We start from the raw sequence: 22405 nt of genomic DNA on the forward strand, positions 1-22405 counted from the left end.
CTGCCTTTATGTAAAGTCTTGTCTAAAGCCCACACTCCGCGAAGATATAAGTGAGGGACATGAACATGTGGAGTCACTGTGGGTAGAGATACATGGAGCTAAAAACAACAATAAATTACTAATAGGAGTTTACTATAAACCACCTAATATACCAGAGTCCACAGAAAATCTACTACTAAACGAGATAGACGCAAATCATAATGAGGTGGTTATTATGGGGGACTTCAACTACCCAGATATAGACTGGGAAACTGAAACTTGTATATCTCATAAAGGAAACAGGTTCTTGGCAATAACCAAAGACAATTACCTCTCCCAACTGGTTCAGGACCCAACTAGAGGGACGGCCATACTGGACTTAGTATTAACCAATAGGCCTGACAGAACAACAGACGTGCAGGTTGGGGGACACCTGGGAAATAGTGACCACAAAGTAATAAACTTCCAATTATCATTCAAAAGAGCGTTTCTACAGGGAGGAACAAAAATACCAAACTTCAAAAAAGCTAAATTTAGCCAACTAAGAGAGGCCATAGGCCGAACTAACTGGGACAAAGTCCTCAAAAATAAAAATACAGCCACAAAATGGGATATCTTTAAAAACATCCTAAAATCTCATTGTGAGAGGTACATACCGTATGGGAATAAAAGGTTAAGGAACAAAAAGAAACCAATGTGGATAAATAGAACTGTAAAGAAAGCAATAAATGACAAAAAGAAAGCATATAAAACACTAAAACAGGAAGGTAGCACGGAAGCACTGAAAAACTATAAGGAAAAAAATAGAACTTGTAAAAAACAAATAAAAGCGGCCAAACTAGAGACCGAGAGATTAATTGCCAAAGAGAGTAAAAATAACCCTAAAATGTTCTTCAATTATATAAATGTTAAAAAGTATAAATCTGAAGGTGTCGGCCCGTTAAAAAGTAATGAGGGGGAAGTCGCAGAGAGCGACGAGGAGAAAGCACAGCTATTAAATATTTTTTTCTCCAATGTATTCACTGAGGAAAATAAACTGTCAGATGACATGCAGAATGCAAAAATAAATTCTCCATTAAAAGTGTCCTGTCTGACCCAGGAAGAAGTGGATCAGCGACTTGAAAAGATTAAAATAGACAAATCGCCAGGACCGGATGGCATACACCCCCGTATCCTAAGGGAATTAAGTAATGTCATAGCCAGACCCTTATTTCTGATATTTGCGGACTCTATACTGACAGGGAATGTCCCACAGGATTGGCGCATGGCAAATGTGGTGCCAATATTCAAAAAGGGTCCAAAAACAGAGCCTGGAAACTATAGGCCGGTAAGTTTAACATCTGTTGTGGGTAAACTGTTTGAAGGTTTTCTGAGAGATGCTATATTAGAGCATCTCAACGGAAATAAGCAAATAACGCCAAATCAGCATGGCTTCGTGTAGGATCGGTCATGTCAAACTAATTTATTCAGTTTCTATGAGGAGGTAAGTTCTAGACTTGACAGCGGCGAATCAATGGATGTCGTATATCTGGACTTCTCCAAAGCATTTGACACTGTACCACATAAAATGTTAGTATATAAAATGAGAATGCTCGGACTGGGAGAAAACGTCTGTATGTGGGTAAGTAACTGGCTCAGTGATAGAAAACAGAGGGTGGTTATTAATGGTACATACTCAGATTGGGTCACTGTCACTAGTGGAGTACCTCAGGGGTCAGTATTGGGCCCTATTCTCTTCAATATATTTATTAATGATCTTGTAGAAGGCTTGCATAGTAAAGTATCAATTTTCGCAGATGACACTAAACTGTGTAAAGTAATTAACACTGATGAGGACAGTATACTACTACAGAGCGATCTGGATAGACTGGAGGCTTGGGCAGATAAGTGGCAGATGAGGTTTAACACTGATAAATGTAAAGTTATGCACATGGGAAGGAAAAATGCAAGTCACCCGTACATACTAAATGGTAAAACACTCGGTAACACTGACATGGAAAAGGATCTAGGAATTTTAATAAACAGCAAACTAAGCTGCAAAAACCAGTGTCAGGCAGCTGCTGCCAAGGCCAATAAGATAATGGGTTGCATCAAAAGGGGCATAGATGCCCGTGATGAGAACATAGTCCTACCACTTTACAAATCTCTAGTCAGACCCCACATGGAGTACTGTGTACAGTTCTGGGCTCCTGTGAACAAGGCAGACATAGCAGAGCTGGAGAGGGTCCAGAAGAGGGCAACTAAAGTAATAACTGGAATGGGGCAACTACAGGACCCTGAAAGATTATCAAAATTAGGGCTATTCACTTTAGAAAAAAGACGACTGAGGGGAGATCTAATTATTATGTATAAATATATCAGGGGTCAGTACAGAGATCTCTCCCATCATCTATTTATCCCCAGGACTGTGACTGTGACGAGGGGACATCCTCTGCGTCTGGAGGAAAGAAGGTTTGTACACAAACATAGAAGAGGATTCTTTACGGTAAGAGCAGTGAGACTATGGAACTCTCTGCCTGAGGAGGTGGTGATGGTGAGTACAATAAAGGAATTCAAGAGGGGCCTGGATGTATTTCTGGAGTGTAATAATATTACAGGCTATAGCTACTAGAGAGGGGTCGTTGATCCAGGGAGTTATTCTGATTGCCTGATTGGCTTCGGGAAGGAATTTTTTATTCCCCTAAAGTGGGGAAAATTGGCTTCTACCTCACAGGTTTCTTTTTTTGCCTTCCTCTGGATCAACTTGCAGGATGACAGGCCGAACTGGATGCACAAATGTCTTTTTTCGGCCTTATGTGCTATGTTACTATGTTACTATGTAAAGCAATATTTGAAAGCAACCTGTTGGACTTTCTGTGGATTCAATGGTGTCTCATCCTGGACAAGTGATGTCATTGTGAAACCACTGTCTGGCTGCCACGGTCATATGTCCAGGGTAGGATGTCAATTCAGAAAGACCCAGCAGGGCATAATGGTGTAGTGTCACTGCAGGAACAACAGATATCTGTATTTTCATGGTGACTTTAGGATATTTTATGTTGCAATGGAAAATCCATACAGCAATATGCACGTCCAATCTTTAACCACAAGTTCACATTGTCTACACACAATGTTCTATCCAAGAGGCCCTGTGATAATAGCGCCATACCGGACAGCTGGCTCGTCGGTGAGATGCTAGGAAACTTGTTATGGGATATTCTGTAAATCCTTCAAAACTGTACTCTGTTCTTCTGTCAGTGAAGTAAGACATCCAATGACAACAGCTCACTGCCCAGAAGTAAAAGCAATCACATTTCCAGGAGCGCTTGTTCTTAGTAATGACGTGCATGGTCCTGAACCAAATACTGAACATCTAGATTTTCTACAAAGAGATTTCCTCCTTGCTAGAGCCTGAAGCTTATGAAGTTCACAGCTACTTCATTACCCATGGATGGCAGGAAAATCCTGCCCCAAGAACTTGTCACGTTTTGTGGAACTGAAACGGATGCTGCTTCTCCGAAAGACGATCTCTTCACTGTGCAATGTAACAACTGTGAAACAGATTAAATACATAGATTAAATAGATGAAAACTACATTCAAAACGGGGCTGTCCAATCGTGTTTATACAAATCTATCTTTCCTTACCTTTCCTCTTGACTGGACATGTCCTGATAAGCTGATCATCTTATGACCCACATAACAAAACAACATTATTTTATGACACTCTGTCACAAGATGTCTATCCAATATGTGTCTATATGTGTCTGCCCTGAAGATAATGACAGGGCAGAGACCACACGTTCCTTCCCTGGTGAAGGAACTAGCGTCTCACTGAGGCCTAGTAAACAACCAGGGCGGGGGGGAATATAAAACACGACAAGCGGAACACTTAACTTCAGAGGATGAAGGATGAACAGGACTTTAACACTAACCACACTCCAGCTCTTCCAAGACCAAATGAACTATCCCAAGCAAGGAGTGATGGGAAAGTCAGACTAAATAGGGTGAGGTAAAGGTCACATAATTTTGGTGCTTTGTCACACTGATGCTTTCTGGAAGCAGTATTCTTGATTTTACTGATCCCTCTGGAGTGTTGGTCTCATGGGAGAATACCTAAATACATTGCAAATTACACCAGGTCTAGGGCACTGTATTTGCAGTCTTCCTCTATCTCTGATCTTCATTTCATGGAATGTGAAGCAGCAGAGTTTTCAAACTGCAGTTCATTGGGCTCTCTAGAGATTATACCCCAAGGGCCCTTATAGTTTCCCATGAGCATGTAAAAATCACAGGTTTATACCCCAAGGGCCCCTACACTGCCAAAGCAAGCTCAAAGTGTTTTCAGGGTGCAAGTTCCAGGATCAGAGTTAGGTACAAGATGCATCTTTAGCATGGCAGCAGAGCAGGTGAACAGAGCGCAATGTGTGTGTTATGACAGCTGTTATCATTGTACACACATGGCATATCATCAGTGATTGCTGACTGAGTGGATTGCTGTTTGGTACACCTGCAGAGGAGAGTTATGAGAGACTACCAATTTTCAGAACCACCAAGCCTAGTGCCTCTGTCAAGAGTTGCAACCGCCAGGCATAGTGCATCTTCCAAGAGTTGAAACTGCCAAGTATAATGCCTCTGCCAAGAGTTATAACCACTAAGCATAGTGCCTCTGCCAAGAGTTTTACCTGCCGAGCATAGTGCATCTACCAAGAGTTGTAACCGCCAAGCATAGTGCCTCTTCTAAGAGTTGTAACTGCCAAGCATAAGGCCTCTGTCAAGAATTGTAACCACCAAGCATAGTGCCCTTGCCAGGGATTTTAACTGCCAAGCATAGTGCCTATGCCAGATGTAATTGCCACACCTTGTGCCTATGTAAAGAACTGTAAACGATAAGCCTGTACCATCTTTGAGATATAGACTGTAAATGCTACACTACTTGGCTCAAGATGGTCGCAGGACGTTCTATCACCTACACAATATGCTGCCTCTGTGCTGCACTGACAAAAGTATGCAGAAAATCAGGAGGTTTTGAATAAAAATGAGCAAATAAAGTGGCAACTGGTGCCATACAAGAAATTAGCTACGTGCTATCTCTACTAGGAAGGAGACATTTAGACATGTAGATACTGCAGTCTTCCAAGTATCCATCTGAAGCCTTCTGAGAATGATTCCAAAAACAAACCCAAATATTACCCATATTGTATATTCTTGTACTAGTGAATCCATATTTAGTCATCTTAGGCTTTGATTTCAGAAATATGTCTTGACAGTATCTGTTTATTCTCATTTATATGAAGTGTGATGCTCCAACCTTCATTTCATATCAGTTTTCTGATCATCCTAATACTGTGCAGCCAGATCAGTATCCTGTTTCCTTCGAACCATATCAATTGCTAAATAGTGTGAGAGGATAGCCCATTCCTGATGTCCAAAGGGAGCAGAACAGATGTTCCAGGCTGATCGTTTGGCATGTAGAAGCTGTTCATGATGTCCAGAAGTGGATCCTTCTTGGCGAGCAGGAGGCTCTTCTGCACTCTAGGACCTGTAACACATTATTTTCTCATCCGTGCCTATGCAGGTTTTCAAGAACACGCATTGTTATGTCTGAAGTTTTCTATAACAATTACTTTTACATTATTTGAAGCTGATGCTATTATCCTGAGGAGACAATCTGGACATCATCCAAACTAAAAGGGTTTTTTCCAAACCCATGAAAAAAAACAAAAAACAGTTTACATTGGTATAAAAATAAGAAGCTCAGTACTACTAAACTTACTAATTCCTTACCCCTCCCATGCCAATGCTTCTCTCGTCCCCTGCTGGTCTCTGTTCACCCCGCACCAGCGATGTCGTGTCTCAAAGTCACGTTACTGCTGCCACAGAGGTGAACGCAGTGGTTGGCTGTGATGACCACGTGGAATCATTGCTGGAACCTAGTAAATAAAGACTGGTGGTAGACCATGGAAGCATCGGCACAGGAGCGGCATGAGATTGTAAGGTGTTACTTCTTCACTCCAAAAATAATTATGGATTTGGGAATATCCTTTAAGGAGCAATTGTCATCAGATCAACCCTATTAAAACCAAGCATACTGCCTAGTAGGGCTGGTTAAACTGATACCTGTCTTGTCAAAATTTGTTGCAGAGTTCCATAGAAAAAAATCTTTATGCAAATTAGGACTTCAGTAAAACCGAGGCGCGCGGCCAGCACTAGAGAGCAAAGGAGCTGAGGTGCACCGAGGGCATTGGTCCACCTCTGGGTGCAGTCAGGGCCGGCCTTTGGGGTGTGCGGGCTGTGCGGCCGCACAGGGCGCCATAGCAATAGGGGTGCCGGGCGGCCGACAGCCCGCCGTGACGCAAATCTTTATTCTGCAGGGCCTGCGGGCGGGCGGCGGACTTACACAGTCACAGTTTGACACAGGTAGCGCTCCGGTCCGGACTGAAGGATTGAGGAGGGGGCGGGGCTCACGGCCGCTCTGAACTCCGCTCTCTCTGCTGCCTGGCTGGCCTGCCTGTCTCTTTAAGAGAGCAGACGGCAGACCAGTGGCTGCTGGAGACGGAGCGTAGCTGCCGCGGCCCGCACTGCACAGGCACGTCTTTCCTTTTTACGTTGCCAGTGCCACTGAGCTCCGCCCCCAGAGAGTAGACGGAGCGTGCCCAGCAGACACAGCAAGGCCCACGCGGCAGGTGGCAGCACTACAGCTAGAGGAGGCTAGAGCTAGTCGTCTATGGTCTATCTACAAGAACAAGTATGTATTTATTTGGAAAATGAGAAATGTGTGTGCCAACAGTGCCATGGGGGATGGGGGGACGGGACAGAGATGCAGCATCTGGAGGGGACAGGAAGAAATGGATGTGCCAACAGTGCCATGGGGGATGGGGGGACGGGACAGAGATGCAGCATCTGGAGGGGACAGGGAGAAATGTGCCAACAGTGTGCCATGGGGGATGGGGGGACGGGACAGAGATGTGCTGATGCTGCCCATCTGGAGGGGACAGGGAGAAATGTACCAATCATTGGTACATTGCTCCCTGCCCCGTCCAGATGGGCAGCAACATCAGCACATCTCTGTCCCCCCCAGTCACCATGGCATTGGTACATTTCTCCCTGTCCCCTCCAGATGGGCAGCATCAGCACATCTCTGTCCCGTCCCCCCCCAGTCACCATGGCATTGGTAACCAATGCCATGGTGACTGGGGGGGGGGGCAGAGATGTGCTGATGCTGCCCATCTGGAGGGGACAGGGAGAAATGTACCAATGCCATGGTGACTGGGGGGGGGGGGTGCTGGAGTGGGAAAAGTGTGCAATGGGTGAGGGGTGGTCTCAGAGAGGACTCAGGGGGGGCTCATAGAGGACAGGGGGACAGTGTGCTTTCTTGCTACTACATCAACCCCCCCCCCTCCCCCAGGGATTTTGGGGGCCATTAAGGGTTGGACTTTAACTCCTTTCTGCTGATGTTGAGTGTGCACATAGCCACCAATCATATTCCTCTCCCCCAGCACATCAGTTACCTTTAGGAGGGGGGGGGGGGGGGATATGATTGGTGGCTATGTGCACAATCTGCATCATCCAACCCCTAATGCCCCCCAAAATGCCCGGTGTGGGGGGGGGGGGGCTATGACAGGCAGGAGGAGTAATGTGTATGTGGGCCCTTGCCCTGCACTCGCTCAGCTGTGCTTGCATACATATTGTGCCCTGTGTCCACTGTCCTGTGCCCACTCTGCTAAAGCCTGGCATCGCCCAGCTATGCCCAGCTTTACCAAAGCAGACAGGCAGGAACTGTGATGTGATCATATTTATCGTATGTATGTGTGTGTGTCTCTTCCTGTCTGTCACCGTCACCATGCCCACTGTTCCTATGTCTTGACGCAGCTGCATCAGGACGTTCTGTGCGGAGGAAGAAGAAGGAAGATGAGGCAGCGCCGCCAGCAGGGAGTCCGTGCGATAGACACAGGAAGGCACACTAAGGACTAAGGTAACACTACCACATGATCTACACTAGTGTTATCTGTGGTTTTACATAGGACTGCAGGTAACACTACCACATGATCTACACTAGTGTTATCTGTGGTTTTACATAGGACTGCAGGTAACACCACCACGAGATCTACACTAGTGTTATCTGTGGTTTTACATAGGACTGCAGGTAACACTACCACATTATCAGCACTAGTGTTATCTGTGGTTTTACATAGGACTGCAGGTAACACTGCCACATGATCTACATTAGTGTTATCTGTGGTTTTACATAGGATTGCAGGTAACACTGCTACATTTTCAGAAATCAGAGAGCCATCACTGTCTGTGTTATCTGTATTCAGAGAGCTAAGTGTTATTTGTGGTGTTACATAGGACTGCAGGTGACATGTACTACATTATCTGTAGACTGTACTCAGAGAGTTATCACTGTGTTATCTGTAGTATATTTGTCACAAAGATTTTTTTCCTCTTTGTGTGTGTTTATGCGACCAGGTGTAAGGGGGGGGGGGGCGCCACAAGGTTAGCTCGCACAGGGCGCCTGAACACCTAAGGCCGGCCCTGGGTGCAGTGAAGCTCTAATTTGCGTAAAGAATAATTTTTATTTTCTGGAACACTGCAAACAATTTTCACAAGATAGTAGGATTCACCCTACTAGAAAATATACCTGATTTAAAGGGGTCAATGCTGCTTTTTAAGTATCATAACAACAAGAGGGAACAATAGACAGGTTCTTCCACCCAATTATGCTCTTTAGGTATATTAATACTGTGTGATAGGCACCATATGTTTCATTATCACCTCCAATCTAGGGGAAAAATAAAGTCATCACCTCGCTTCGTTTCATCATAGTCAGAATTAGGTCCAACATTGGAACAATGAAGAAGAAGCTGAGTAGTAATTTCCTTCATTTACCTGAACTCATGTGTATGCCGAATCCCCAGCGACCATCTGTAATATGTAGGGGAATCTGGCAACAAGTGTTTAGTTCCCCACCACAGGAGAGGTGAAGAATTACATGTTGTCCATTAAACTCAGTGGGGTGTCTGTGTAATGCATGGATGTGCCGGATGCTTTAGAGAAAAAAGGGCTCAGACTGTCTTACAAGGGAGCAGGTGAATCACCTGGTGGGGACCTGCCAATGATGATGGTTGTAATTGTTCCCCCAGGGAGCACCCCTAGATGTACCTCTTGTAGCAAATGCTGTGTCAGATGTCCTTGATGAGGGTAAAAACTGAAGCCGTGATTTGTGATTACAATGAACCAGACACAACTTGTGCAGTATTCTTGGAGGGGAGCAGAGGAAGATGGGAGTTATAGTTGTGGCCCTGACGGTAGTAGAAGTACTACTCAGAGTTCATGGTGGCAATCTCTCCCTCTTGCTCTTCCCGGGTCTGTGCAGTGACTGAAGGGTGCACACTTTCTTCCCTTGGGGCATACCCTGGTTTGGGGGCTCCTGGCTGGTGGTAGTTTGGGCGCCCTTGATATTAGGTGTTGGTCTGGTTGTAAGGCAAGGAGGCTTTTGTAATTGCTGACGAATGGTAGAGACAGTAACCAGGCCAGTTGGTATCAAATACTAAAGTGCAGAATAGGAGTAGTAGTACATTTGACATATGGACAGTTGCAATGATTGAGGTTGCAGTATTTCTTCTCTCTGTCCTTCTTTCTAAAGTCTCTCAACAAAACCATAAGTGGCAATGAGGTTCTTGTTAACTGTTTCTGCAATTCTCAGGCTGAAGAGTGCAGTTATAAGATATGGTTGGCCAAACCATCTTGCAGCATGGAAAGGTGCATTAGCATTGTTCGCTTTCACAACATAAAAGTGGACAATACCTTGCTGACTCCAATGCACGACATTGTAGATTCTTGACCTTCTGATATCCTTCTATCTGGTGCAATTTTGATATTAAACTAGCCTCCTTGGCTGCAGAAGTCTTTGAGGAGCTCAGAGGAGCTTGCACATGCAGGCCCTCACTGTTCCTCAAGCAGAACTAGACACTTTGCTGACTAACCAAGGGGCAGGTGCAGGTCCATCTCCTGGCAACCTAAGAGCATGAGCTAAGGTTGTTAATCCTAAATGGTCCATTATGTGTACAAATACAACAAATTTTAACATTTAACATAACAATGCAACACTAAAGCAATTATCATTTGGCAGTAAACCTGTTCTGGGTACTGCACCTGCCATTTTACTAGAGTTCTGTTCAAAATACATGGTTCACAAGGCACTATGGCTATATGTAGTGTACGGGAGAGTAATACCCCGTCACTACAGAAGGGTCACTTGGGTATTGTCGTTCCCCCTGTATTTAAGGGGAGGTTGGTATAGAACATCTTGTCAATGTACTGCTATGTATTTTCCTGTTACTGTGAAACGTGCATGTGCAGGCCGGCTAGGGTGTCATTCCAGCTCTAAGTCACTAGAGGGAGCTAGGGAACCCTAGGTTATATAAGGCCCAGTCAGGAAGAAGTAGGAGGTTCAGACAGTGGGAGCAGAGGTCAGAAATGATCCTGTGTCTGTGTGAAGGCCAGGCTATGGGCCTGTGAGAGAAGAGCAGGCCTGAAGCCTGCCGACTAGGAGAGGGTAGTAAGCCCTGTAACCGGGTTCCGGATCCAAGGAAAAGGTTCCCCTCCTGAGTCATCATCCGTTTAGCTGAAACAGCATAAGCAAGCCACCAGCCAAGACACAGAATACCACAGAGGCCGATCAGACAAAGCAAGAGGTACTCAAGATAACAGAGGAGGTACTAGATAAGGACAGCTTCAAGGGTACGCCAGATAAAGGGCATTAGACCTTGGAGAGAAAGTCACATGTTTCAGGACCAGTCAGGAATAGTGTGCAAGCCGCCTGTACTGCATCTCCTGTAATCAACACTCTGTATAATACATTGCTAAGACCGGCCAGTCTGTAATTCCAAGAACCACCTGTATTCCAATTGAAACCAACTGTCTTTCATGGAACGGCGCTTCCAACTGCGTCCATGTATTATTATCGCTGATATTCAGTAAAGTTCCAGTTTTTGTTGGCTACCCTATGCTTGCTTCATTCTTCTACCATACCATACACGGCGTGTCACCGTTTAATTGACACTGGCGTCACGAACTTTTAATCACCTGCCTGTTCCAGTATTTGCCCCGATTTGAAGACGACAGTGGATCCCAGGTTAGTGGGTAATCTGCACTACAAAGCCCAGCATACACTACTGACCCCCTGGGACACTGCATCGCTCTTTTTGGCGTCACGAACAGGATCCGCATACTTCTACAGTGCAGAGAAGTGTGAACTGTGTGCTTTAACTATTCCACCACCGTATTGCGAGGACTGTACCCTTTATTTCCAAGCCGGTGGATTGAAATTGTGCCTGGGAGGAATCAGAGACGCTGTACTGTGTTGCGCTACCCCCAGAAGGAAAATCGCATTTGTGGACTGTGTTTTATTGAACTTTTCATCATCCTGCTTGCTGTCAGTGAATTGCAGCATCAGGACATCTAAAATGGCCGCCGACGCCATGAGGCTTTTTACTGCGCCATCACGATGCACAGAGGCGCGAATATTTGGCGCCTTTACCCTCCAAGAAGGAGGAGGAGATTGTCCTGGAGCGCCACCCACCTGGAGAAGTGATGATGCGGCTGACGTCCCCGAAGAGTTACGCCTGGGAGGCGGGCCTCAGATGGAGGTAGACCGGCCCAGTGTGTGGGAGGAGCCAGTGTCGTCCTTGCACCCAGTGAGAGAAGAGGAGAGAGAGCGGCTGGACAGCTGCCAGCGGGCGGAAGAATGCGCTGAGGCCCGACGTCTAGCAGCGGCTGCCACAGTTACCCAAGCGGCTACTATTACCGGACCTCCGGTAGCCCCGACGACCTGCACCAAGGCTGACCTAGAGGCCCTACGCAAGAGAGTGTATTGGGTGGCGGACCTCGGGTGCGCAGGAGGCGTGCGGTGGTTCCCGTTTCCTAGGACGGATGCTGAAATGGAGGCCATGAAGGACAAGCCTCCCCCTCTAAAGATTGTCAGAGGAGATGGTTTCCAGATGTGGCCGGCCTTGCCAGAACAGTTGCTGCAAGTTCCGTTCATCGACTCTTCATCAGAGGAAGAATATGACACTCGCCTGTGAGTAAACCCTTCTGCATGTCCGTCTCCCTAATGGCCATTCTGTCCCTCCAGTTGGCAGAGCTGGTGAAGCTCGCTGCCAGTTATACACGGCCGGTGGCATTATAACTAAGTGAAATTGCCACTGTGAACCACAGCTCGCAGCCTGCCCATGTTGTTTGTGAGACATCCGGCCTGCTGCTAAAATCCCAGTTGTGCTTTAGTTTTGCACCATTTTACCCCTTTTTACCCCCATTTCAGGTTGAAAAGACATTTTTATGTCAGCACTATTTTAAAGGGTAAACAGGACTTGCCAGGATAACATGGCCCTGGTATTGTCAGAGTCCTGTATTGTCATTTTATATATGTGCTGCTGACAGTATTTAATAACCGGTTCTTATTCACGTCTATGTGCCCAGAGATGGACTTCCTATGTGCAAGCCTCTGAGATGTTGATATTATTATGGACTTATTTATTGTCATGGACTATCCTGGTTCTTTAAACATCTCGCTGTGCCAGGTCAGCGCCCCCGTTCCACTCACTATCCTGAGAAGAAGAGAACGACGCCCCTTGTCACCACACTTCACCTTTGCCAATTGGGTCTGATAAGAGTGTAAATGACATATATGTATGCATGCATGTGTCTTTCTCTATTTCAGGTCATGATTCCAGTTGGGCGGGCCCTGATGGAGTACGAGGTCGTACTCAGCTTAAAGCAGCGGGGTATGTAGTGTACGGGAGAGTAATACCCCGTCACTACAGAAGGGTCACTTGGGTATTGTCGTTCCCCCTGTATTTAAGGGGAGGTTGGTATAGAACATCTTGTCAATGTACTGCTATGTATTTTCCTGTTACTGTGAAACGTGCATGTGCAGGCCGGCTAGGGTGTCATTCCAGCTCTAAGTCACTAGAGGGAGCTAGGGAACCCTAGGTTATATAAGGCCCAGTCAGGAAGAAGTAGGAGGTTCAGACAGTGGGATCATCAAGGAAAAGGTTCCCCTCCTGAGTCATCATCCGTTTAGCTGAAACAGCATAAGCAAGCCACCAGCCAAGACACAGAATACCACAGAGGCCGATCAGACAAAGCAAGAGGTACTCAAGATAACAGAGGAGGTACTAGATAAGGACAGCTTCAAGGGTACGCCAGATAAAGGGCATTAGACCTTGGAGAGAAAGTCACATGTTTCAGGACCAGTCAGGAATAGTGTGCAAGCCGCCTGTACTGCATCTCCTGTAATCAACACTCTGTATAATACATTGCTAAGACCGGCCATTCTGTAATTCCAAGAACCACCTGTATTCCAATTGAAACCAACTGTCTTTCATGGAACGGCGCTTCCAACTGCGTCCATGTATTATTATCGCTGATATTCAGTAAAGTTCCAGTTTTTGTTGGCTACCCTATGCTTGCTTCATTCTTCTACCATACCATACACGGCGTGTCACCGTTTAATTGACACTGGCGTCACGAACTTTTAATCACCTGCCTGTTCCAGTATTTGCCCCGATTTGAAGACGACAGTGGATCCCAGGTTAGTGGGTAATCTGCACTACAAAGCCCAGCATACACTACTGACCCCCTGGGACACTGCATATATACAGTCTCTCATGTACCATTTTTCTAAATGTAAGTGGCATGTGCTAAAAATGGTGGGTCTTTGTCCTCTTCTATTGATGTCCTCTTCTATTGATTCCCAACCTTTGAGTAGTGCACTATTTACTTACAGTCTGGGTCCGTTTTCCACAGTCTTTTCATCCAGTTCAATAAAGCCTTTCTCTGGTAGTCTTATAAAACACAGCCTGGGTATGGTGGGCCCTGGAATAAACTGGTTGTAAAGGCTGATACCCCAGCGGCAAGTGGTGTAAACACTCAGGTTTCAGGCCTGGTTACTGAGCACACTACAGTATGTCACCAGAGCAGCTCTATGAATCACCTACATCTGACCTCAGTGGGGTCAGAACTCTCTAGAACAGTATATGAGGTTGCAGTGCCCCTGACCTGGGGGTATCTGTAATTGAATATAGTTATGTATTGTAATATTTTTTATTTTATTGTTTTGGCAATGTGTTCCAGCAAGAAGAAAGTATGGTTGGCAAAGGTTGGCAGGAACAGGGCTAACCACCCTGTTCCTTCCCACTTGGTAGGAGTGGGCTGGTCCTGCTTCCTTCCAAGAGGGCGAGTTCCAGTCTAGCTGGAGGGAGGAGAGGAAGCACATGCCAGAGCTCTTACTCATAGGAACAGGATATTCTTCTCCAGTGAGACCAACACTTCAGATAGTTAAGCAAACTGAAGAATACTGCTTCCAGAAAGCATCAGTGCAACAATACAGTAGAGTGATCAGCAAAATACAGCATTACAGACACTGCTGCAAAGCGAGGGACTACGGCTCAGGCACCCATCATCTAGAATCATCACTAGGCCAGACTAACATCAAGTCTGTACTACAATGGACACCTATATCCACGAGTGCCTGCTAGTGCCAATTAATTGTCATCCTACCTGCCACCATTCTTCCTCATCTGGTGCCAGAATCTGCACTTCACATTTACTGCTGCTGGATGTACCATAAGTTATATTTTGCACAGATTAAAAAGAGACAGTTATACATCAACTTCTGACCTGATTCTTCAAGTTACATATGCACTGCACCGTTCCCCAGGGAGCAACAGTGTGAGGGAGTACATTGCAACACAATATCTCATCAGAGCCACTACCACTCCTATCCTCTGCACTGTCTTTTCAGGGGCTCGCAGGGGTCTTGTCATGCCCGGCTCTGACTATGTGCGGAGGTCGGCCAGAATAGCAGCACGTCTTTAGTGTTTGTTTTGGAGTCGTGCTGGATCCGCCTCCCATTAGGTGCACTGGGTGGGGTCATTAGTTTAAATGGCTCTCATTTCCAGTGCTCTGAGTGGGTTATAGAAATCAGTCTGGCCTAGGAAGCAAGCAAGCAAGGAAGGTTTTCTGTCCCAGCTCTGTTAAGATAAGTGTGGTTTCTGTTCTTGTTGTTTGCTGTTTTAGTTGTGTTGATATCTTCTCTCTCATCCAGGTTCTGTGCATCCAGGTTCTGTGCAAGCAGGCTGCTCTTTTCACCATCTCAGGGAAGTTAGGGTGTATTAGCCTAGGCACGAGGACACAGCATTCCTACCACCAAGGTCTGCCTGTGGGCTGAGCAGTGCAGGGAGAGAGGTCAGAAGTTAGCTAGGAGGTGACCCTTCCCCTGCTTCTCGCTCAGAGCCTGGTTGTTGTTTTTTCTGTGTGTCTGAGTGCTTGTCCGTCGTGACATTATAACCCGCCAAACTTTGACTGTCATTACTCTGCGGTTTTGTGATGGCGTCAATTGAAGCGTTAGTTGACCGCATTTAGGGGCTATGCCTAGAGGTTGCGGAGCTACGTGGTTCGGTCACACGGTGTCAGAATGCTCTGGCATCAGGTGCAGGTCAAATTTGTGTGGAGCCTAAAGTGGCTCTTCCTGATCGATTTTCAGGGGGTACGGATGACTTTATCCATTTTAGAGAATCCTGCAAATTGTATTTTCGGCTGCGTCCATCGTCGTCAGGTGATGAGAGCCAGAGGATAGAAATAATAATTTCTCTGCTTAAAGGGGACACGCAATCCTGGGCCTTTTCTCTGCCACCCGGTTCTCGGGCCCTCCGGTCGGTGGAGGAATTTTTTAAGGCTCTGGGATTAATCTACGATGACCCAGATCGGGTCTCGATGGCAGAATCGAGGTTACATAATTTATTTCAGGGTGAACATACTGCAGAGGCTTACTGTGTTGAGTTTAGGAGATGGGCTACAGAATCAGAGTGGAATGATCCTGCGTTACGTAGTCAGTTTTGTCAAGGGTTATCTGAGAGATTGAAGGATGCCCTTGCTTTTCATGAATACCCAGACTCTTTGGAGAATGCCATGTCTTTAGCAGTATGGTTAGATAGACTTATCAGAGAAAGGTGTAGGGCTCCCTCCGCGCAAGGGATCCCTTCTGCGAGTGGTTTCGTCTCTACTACCTCCCCGGGTGATGTTACAGGTAACTCTGGGATAGCGGAGGAACCCATGCAGCTGGGTCAGGTTTCTTGCCATTCTAATAGTAGAGACTTTAGGAAATTGCACAAACTGTGTTACTATTGTGGAAAGAGTGGTCATTTTATTTTTGCTTGTCCTTATGTTAAACTGCAGGTGGAAGTGAAAAAGAAAGAAAAAAAAACTTCCCTGTCACTTGGTAGCGTGAATGGTGTGATGGAGCAAGCAGGTATGCAAGCTCCCTGCAGTTCCCGTTTTCTCCTTCCAGCTGTGGTGGCGCCAGAGTCAATAAAACTTTTGGCTGAAGTATTCCTTGATTGTGGTGCTGGGGTAAACCTAATTGACTCTCTTTTTCTTCAAAATCTAGGACTAAGTACTTGCACTTTAGAGAATGAGATTCGAGTTTTTGCAATTGATTCTTCCCCTCTTTCTCAAAGGAGTCTTACTCACATTGTTCATGGTATTCACTTAAGGGTGGGTGATGCACATGTTGAAATTATTTCTTGTTTTGTCATGAAGGATTTGCCAGCTCCTATAGTTTTGGGGTTGCCATGGTTGATTAAACATAACCCAATTATAGACTGGCAAGCGAGACAAATCATTGGTTGGAGTGAGTTTTGTTCGGATAATTGTCTTGGCACATCTATCTCTGAGGTGTCCACTACGATTTTACCTCAGTATCTCTCAGATTTTGCGGATGTCTTTTTGGAGGGTGGGGCTCAGGAATTACCCCCACATCGAGACTATGATTGTCCAGTTAATCTCATCCCTGGGGCTAAATTGCCAAAATCTCGGCTTTACAACCTTTCTCAACCCGAAAGAGAGGTCATGCGAAAGTATATCGCCGAGAGTTTGGCAAAAGGTCATATTAGGCCATCTAAGTCTCCGGTAGCAGTAGGCTTTTTCTTTGTAAAGAAAAAGGATGGATTGCTGAGACCGTGTTTGGATTTCCGGGAATTGAACCGTATTACGGTCCGGGATCCATATCCCCTGCCTTTGATTTCTGACCTTTTTGATCAGATTGTGGGAGCCAAGGTGTTCTCCAAGTTGGATTTGAAGGGGGCCTACAACCTGATCAGGATCAAGGAGGGGGATGAGTGGAAAATGGCCTTCAATACGCACGAGGGTCATTTTGAGAATCTGGTTATGCCTTTTGGGTTGACGAATGCGCCAGCAGTATTTCAGCGATTCGTCAATGACATTTTTGATCACCTGGTGGGGAGGTTCGTGGTGGTTTATTTGGATGACATTTTAATTTATTCTCCTGATCTGAAGACCCATCAGGATCATGTGAGACAGGTTTTGGACGATCCTTCGGGAGAATAAATTATATGCTAAATTGGAGAAATGTTTATTTTCGGTGCAGCAGCTTCCATTCTTGGGATATCTGCTTTCTGACTCTGGTTTTCGTATGGACTCCGAAAAGGTCCGGGCGGTTCTGGAATGGGACCGACCAGAGAATCAGAAAGCTATGATGCGGTTCTTGGGGTTTACTAATTATTATAGGAAATTTATTTAAAACTATTCCACCATTGTAAAACCTCTCACGGATATGACTAAGAAGGGCGCTGACGTCTCTGTCTGGTCAGATGAGGCATTGCTGGCCTGTTCGGCTATTAAGGAGCGTTTTGCCTCTGCTCCCATTCTGGTGCAGCCCGATGTGTCTCAGCCATTCGTCGTGGAGGTTGATGCATCTGAAGTGGGGGTTGGAGCGGTACTGTCGCAGGGTTCATCTCCTGGCAAATGGATCCCATGTGCCTTTTTCTCCAAGAAGCTCTCGGTCGCCGAGAGGAATTATGATGTTGGAGATAGAGAGTTGCTGGCTATCAAGTTTGCCTTTGAGGAATGGTGTCACTGGTTGGAGGGGGCGTCTCACCCCGTTACGGTATATACAGACCATAAGAATTTGGCTTACTTGCAGTCTGCCAAGCGTCTGAACCCTAGACAGGCCAGATGGTCACTGTTTTTTTACCAGGTTCAATTTTGTGGTTACCTTTCGCCCAGGGGTTAAGAACGTCAAGGCAGATGCCTTGTCTCGCAGCTTTCCTGGGGGAGGTGATTCAGAGGATCCTGCTCCGATTTTGGCGGATGGAGTGGTTGTCTCTGCTCTGTTCCCCGAATTGGAAATGGAGGTGTTGGGAGCCCAGGAGGGGGCTCCTGGTTCTTGTCCCCCAGGGAGGTTGTTTGTTCCTGAGGGCCTGCGATACAAGGTATTTAAGGAACATCAACGATACTGTCCTTGCTGGGCATCCTGGTAGTAAGTCGACCTTTAATCTTGTGTCCCGGAGGTTCTGGTGGCTTGGGTTACGTAAGAGCATTGAGAATTACGTGGCAGCTTGTGAAACCTGTGCTCGGTCAAAGGTTGCTCATACTCAACCGGCTGGTTCACTTCTTCCATTGTCTATTCCGTCTCGTCCCTGGACGCACTTGTCTATGGACTTTATTACGGATCTACTGAGTTCCTCCGGGAGAACAGTAATTTTGGTGGTAGTTGACCGTTTCAGTAAAATGGCTCACTTTATATCTTTATCTAGTCTGCCTAACGCCAAGACCCTTGCGCAGATTTTTGTGGATAATATTGTGAAATTGCATGGTATTCCTTTGGATGTGGTCTCCGATAGGGGCACGCAGTTTGTCTCCAGGTTTTGGAGGGCGTTCTGCTCTCGGCTTGGCATTCAACTTTCATTCTCTTCGGCTTTTCATCCGCAGTCGAATGGACAGACAGAGCGTACTAATCAAAACCTGGAGACCTACTTGAGGTGCTTTGTGGCTGAGAATCAGGAGGACTGGTCCTCATTCTTGTCTCTAGCAGAATTTGCTTTGAATAATCGTAGGCAGGAGTCCACTGGTAAGTCGCCGTTTTTCGGCGTATACGGCTTTCAACCTTAGTTTGGTACCTTTTCTGGGACTGGTTCCTCTGGGATGCCAGAGGAGGAGAGATTTTCTTCTGCCTTGTCTTCCATCTGGCGGAAGATCCAAGGGAATTTGGAGAAGATGGGTGAGAGGTATAAGCGAATGGCTGACAAGAGACGTGTGACTGGTCCGGACCTGTGTGTGGGTGATCTGGTATGGTTGACCACTAAAAATATTAAGTTGAGAGTGCCATCTTGGAAACTGGGTCCAAGATTTATCGGTCCGTACAAAATATCTGCAGTGATCAACCCAGTAGCGTTTCTGCTGGATCTTCCGCAAACTTGGAGGATTCATGACGTGTTCCACAGGTCTTTACTGAAAAATTACGTGAAACCGGTGGAACCATCGCCATTGCCTCCTCCTCCTGTTCTGGTCGATGGAAATTTGGAGTTCGAGATCTCCAGGGTTCTCGACTCTAGAGTTCTTCGGGGTTCCCTTCAGTATCTGGTACACTGGAGGGGATACGGCCCCCATCCGTACGGCCCCCAAACTGATCACGGTCAGATCTATAATAGTATTAGTGTCACTTTAGTTCGCCCTCCACCCAAAACGCAGTGTTTGCCCGATCAGGCCTGATCGGTCGCCCACACGTGCGTTCACCCACGCCCGCCCCACCGCAGTGACCAAATTTTTTTTTTTTTATCACTGCACATTCACTTTACACGCGCTGCAGCGATAAAAAAAATCTGTTTTGATATTTTTTATCAACCGCAGCGGCCTCCGGTACTTCGCTAGCCTCCCATTTGTAAGACAGGCTTGCTTTTTTTCTTGGGTAGTCTCAGGGAATAACCCTAAATTTAGTTGCCCAAATGTCAAACAGGGGGTATTCTTCTGAAGAGGCCTACAGGCTTCTGACCCAGTCGGATGAGGAATGGGAACCCTCATCTGATTAATCTAGCGGGTCAGAATATGAACCTGTAGAAAGCAGTGGCTCTCTGACCCAAAGTTCGGACGAGGAGGCTGAGGTCCCTGATAGCACCAGGCATACCCGGCCCCGTGTCGCTAGACCGCAGGTTGCGCAGGATCCGCTTCAAGAGCAGCAGAGTGGGGCTGGTGCTGTCGGATTACGTGGTGAGGCATACACCAGCAGCGCAGCCCTTCCTGGACCTAGTACCAGCACTGCCGTACAACCTGGTGAAGTAGCGAGCACCAGAAGGGCAGTTGAAGCTGGTACTGGTGGCACGTGCAGTAGTTACCCCGTCGCAGCCACCGCAAAGACGTGCCCGTAGAGCCCCTAGAATCCCTGAGGTGCTGGCAAACCCTGATTGGCAGTCCCCAACTTCAGCCGCACCCTGTAGTTCCCCCTTTCACCGCCCAGTCTGGAGTTCGGGTTGAGACAGCTCAGATCGGTTCGGCCCTGGGATTTTTTGAGCTGTTCTTGACTGCGGAGCTCTTAGACTTAGTTGTGGCAGAAACAAACCGGTATGCCACACAATTTATAACCGCCAACCCGGAAGCTTTTATGCCCAGCCTTTCCGGTGGAAACCAGTCCAAGTTTCCGAAATTAAAATTTTTCTGGGGCCTTCTCCTCAACATGGATCTAACTAAAAAGCATGAATTGCAGGTCATATTGGTCCACGAACCCAATTCATCACATGCCCATGTTCTCTGCTGCTATGTCCAGGACACGATTTGAGGACCATCCTGCGTTTCCTGCACTTTAGCGACAACACCACCTCCCGTCCCAGAGGCCACCCAGCTTTTGACCGGCTCCACAAATTCAGCCCCTCATAGACCATTTCAACCAGAAATTTGTGTACCAGATTGTATACCCCAGAGCAAAACATCTGCGTAGACGAGTCCCTAATACATTTTACCGGGCGCCTTGGCTTCAAACAATACATCCGAAGCAAGCGCGCCCGGTATGGGGTCAAATTGTATAAGCTCTGTGAAAGGGCCACTAGGCTATACCCACAAATTTTCGTGTCTATGAGGGAAAAGATCAGACCCTGGAGCCGGTCGGTTGCCCTGACTACCTGGGGAGCAGTGGGAAGACAGTCTGGGACTTGGTGTCACCCTTATTCGGCAAGGGGTACCATCTTTATGTGGACAATTTCTACACAAGTGTGGCCCTCTTTAGGCATTTGTTTCTAGAACGGATTGGCGCCTGTGGCACCGCGCGAACTAGTCGCGCGGGCTTCCCCCAACGGCTCGTTAGCACCCGTCTTGCAAGGGGGCAGAGGGCCTGCACTGTGTAACGAAGAACTGCTCGCGGTGAAATGGAGAGACAAGCGTGACGTTTACATGCTCTCCTCCATTCACGCAGACACGACAATACAAATTGAGCGAGCAACCCGTGTCATTGAAAAGCCCCTCTCAGTCCACGACTATAACCTTCACATGGGAGGGGTGGACTTCAATGACCAGATGTTGGCTCCGTATTTAGTTTCCCGACGCACCAGACGCTGGTATAAGAAGGTGTCTGTATATTTGATTCAATTGGATCTGTATAATAGTTTTGTTCTCTACAGTAAGGCTGGGAGAACACGATCCTTCCTCAAATTTCAGGAAGAGATCATCGAGAGCCTCCTGTACCCAGGAGGTTCCGTGGCCCCATCCACCAGTGTAGTTAGCCGTCTACACGAGCGACACTTCCCCAATGTCGTTGCCTGGTACCTCAACCCACCCGTCCACCCCGAAAAAATGTCGTGTCTGTAGCAGGAGTGGAATAAGGCGTGACACCCGCTATTTCTGTCCTGACTGCCCTGACCACCCTGCCCTATGCTTAGGGGAGTGTTTCCGGAAGTACCACACACAGGTACACCTAGCATAGGGATCACATCTCACCAGGACAGGCACACAGGGCTATTAGGGCCCATTCACTCACACAGCTGCTGCAAACGTCTCCTTTCACATGGGACAAAGTGCATAACGCACTTCGCCACATCTTTGGGCGATTTGCGCTTTGCACATTGACCCATGGGGAAGGAGAGGTTTGTTCTATAAAGGTAAAAAAAAAAACACCAGTAAGCAAAAAGGTTAATATTTAGTTCAAAAAGTAAAAGTTTATATGTTTATATAAAATTATTGCGTTGCGGCCTGTTTTTTTTTTTTTTTTTTAACCTTCCAGGTGGACCAACCGATCGACTAGCTGCAGCACTGATGTGCATTCTGACAGGAGCATTGCGCTGCTGTCAAATTACACACAAGTTGGTGTATGCGGCGCTGCAAGACGATATTTCTACTCTGCAGTAAAAGGCATACGAGCTGAGGAGGAGGCGGCGTTCCTATGCTTTGGCAAACACTTTGTATATAAAAAATAAATAAAAATTCCCGGCAATGATTTATTCATCCACATCGATTGATGTGAATGGAGAAATCTGGTTTGCCAGGGCATACGAGCTAAGTGGGTATGGATGTTGGACGGAGCTCCTATGTCCTGGCAGACGCCTTTCCCCTCCTTTTTTTTTTTTTTGGCAGAGATTTTTTCATCCACATTGATCGATGCGA

The sequence above is a fragment of the Bufo gargarizans genome, chromosome 4, assembly GCF_014858855.1.
Source record: "Bufo gargarizans isolate SCDJY-AF-19 chromosome 4, ASM1485885v1, whole genome shotgun sequence".
NCBI lineage: Eukaryota > Metazoa > Chordata > Amphibia > Anura > Bufonidae > Bufo > Bufo gargarizans.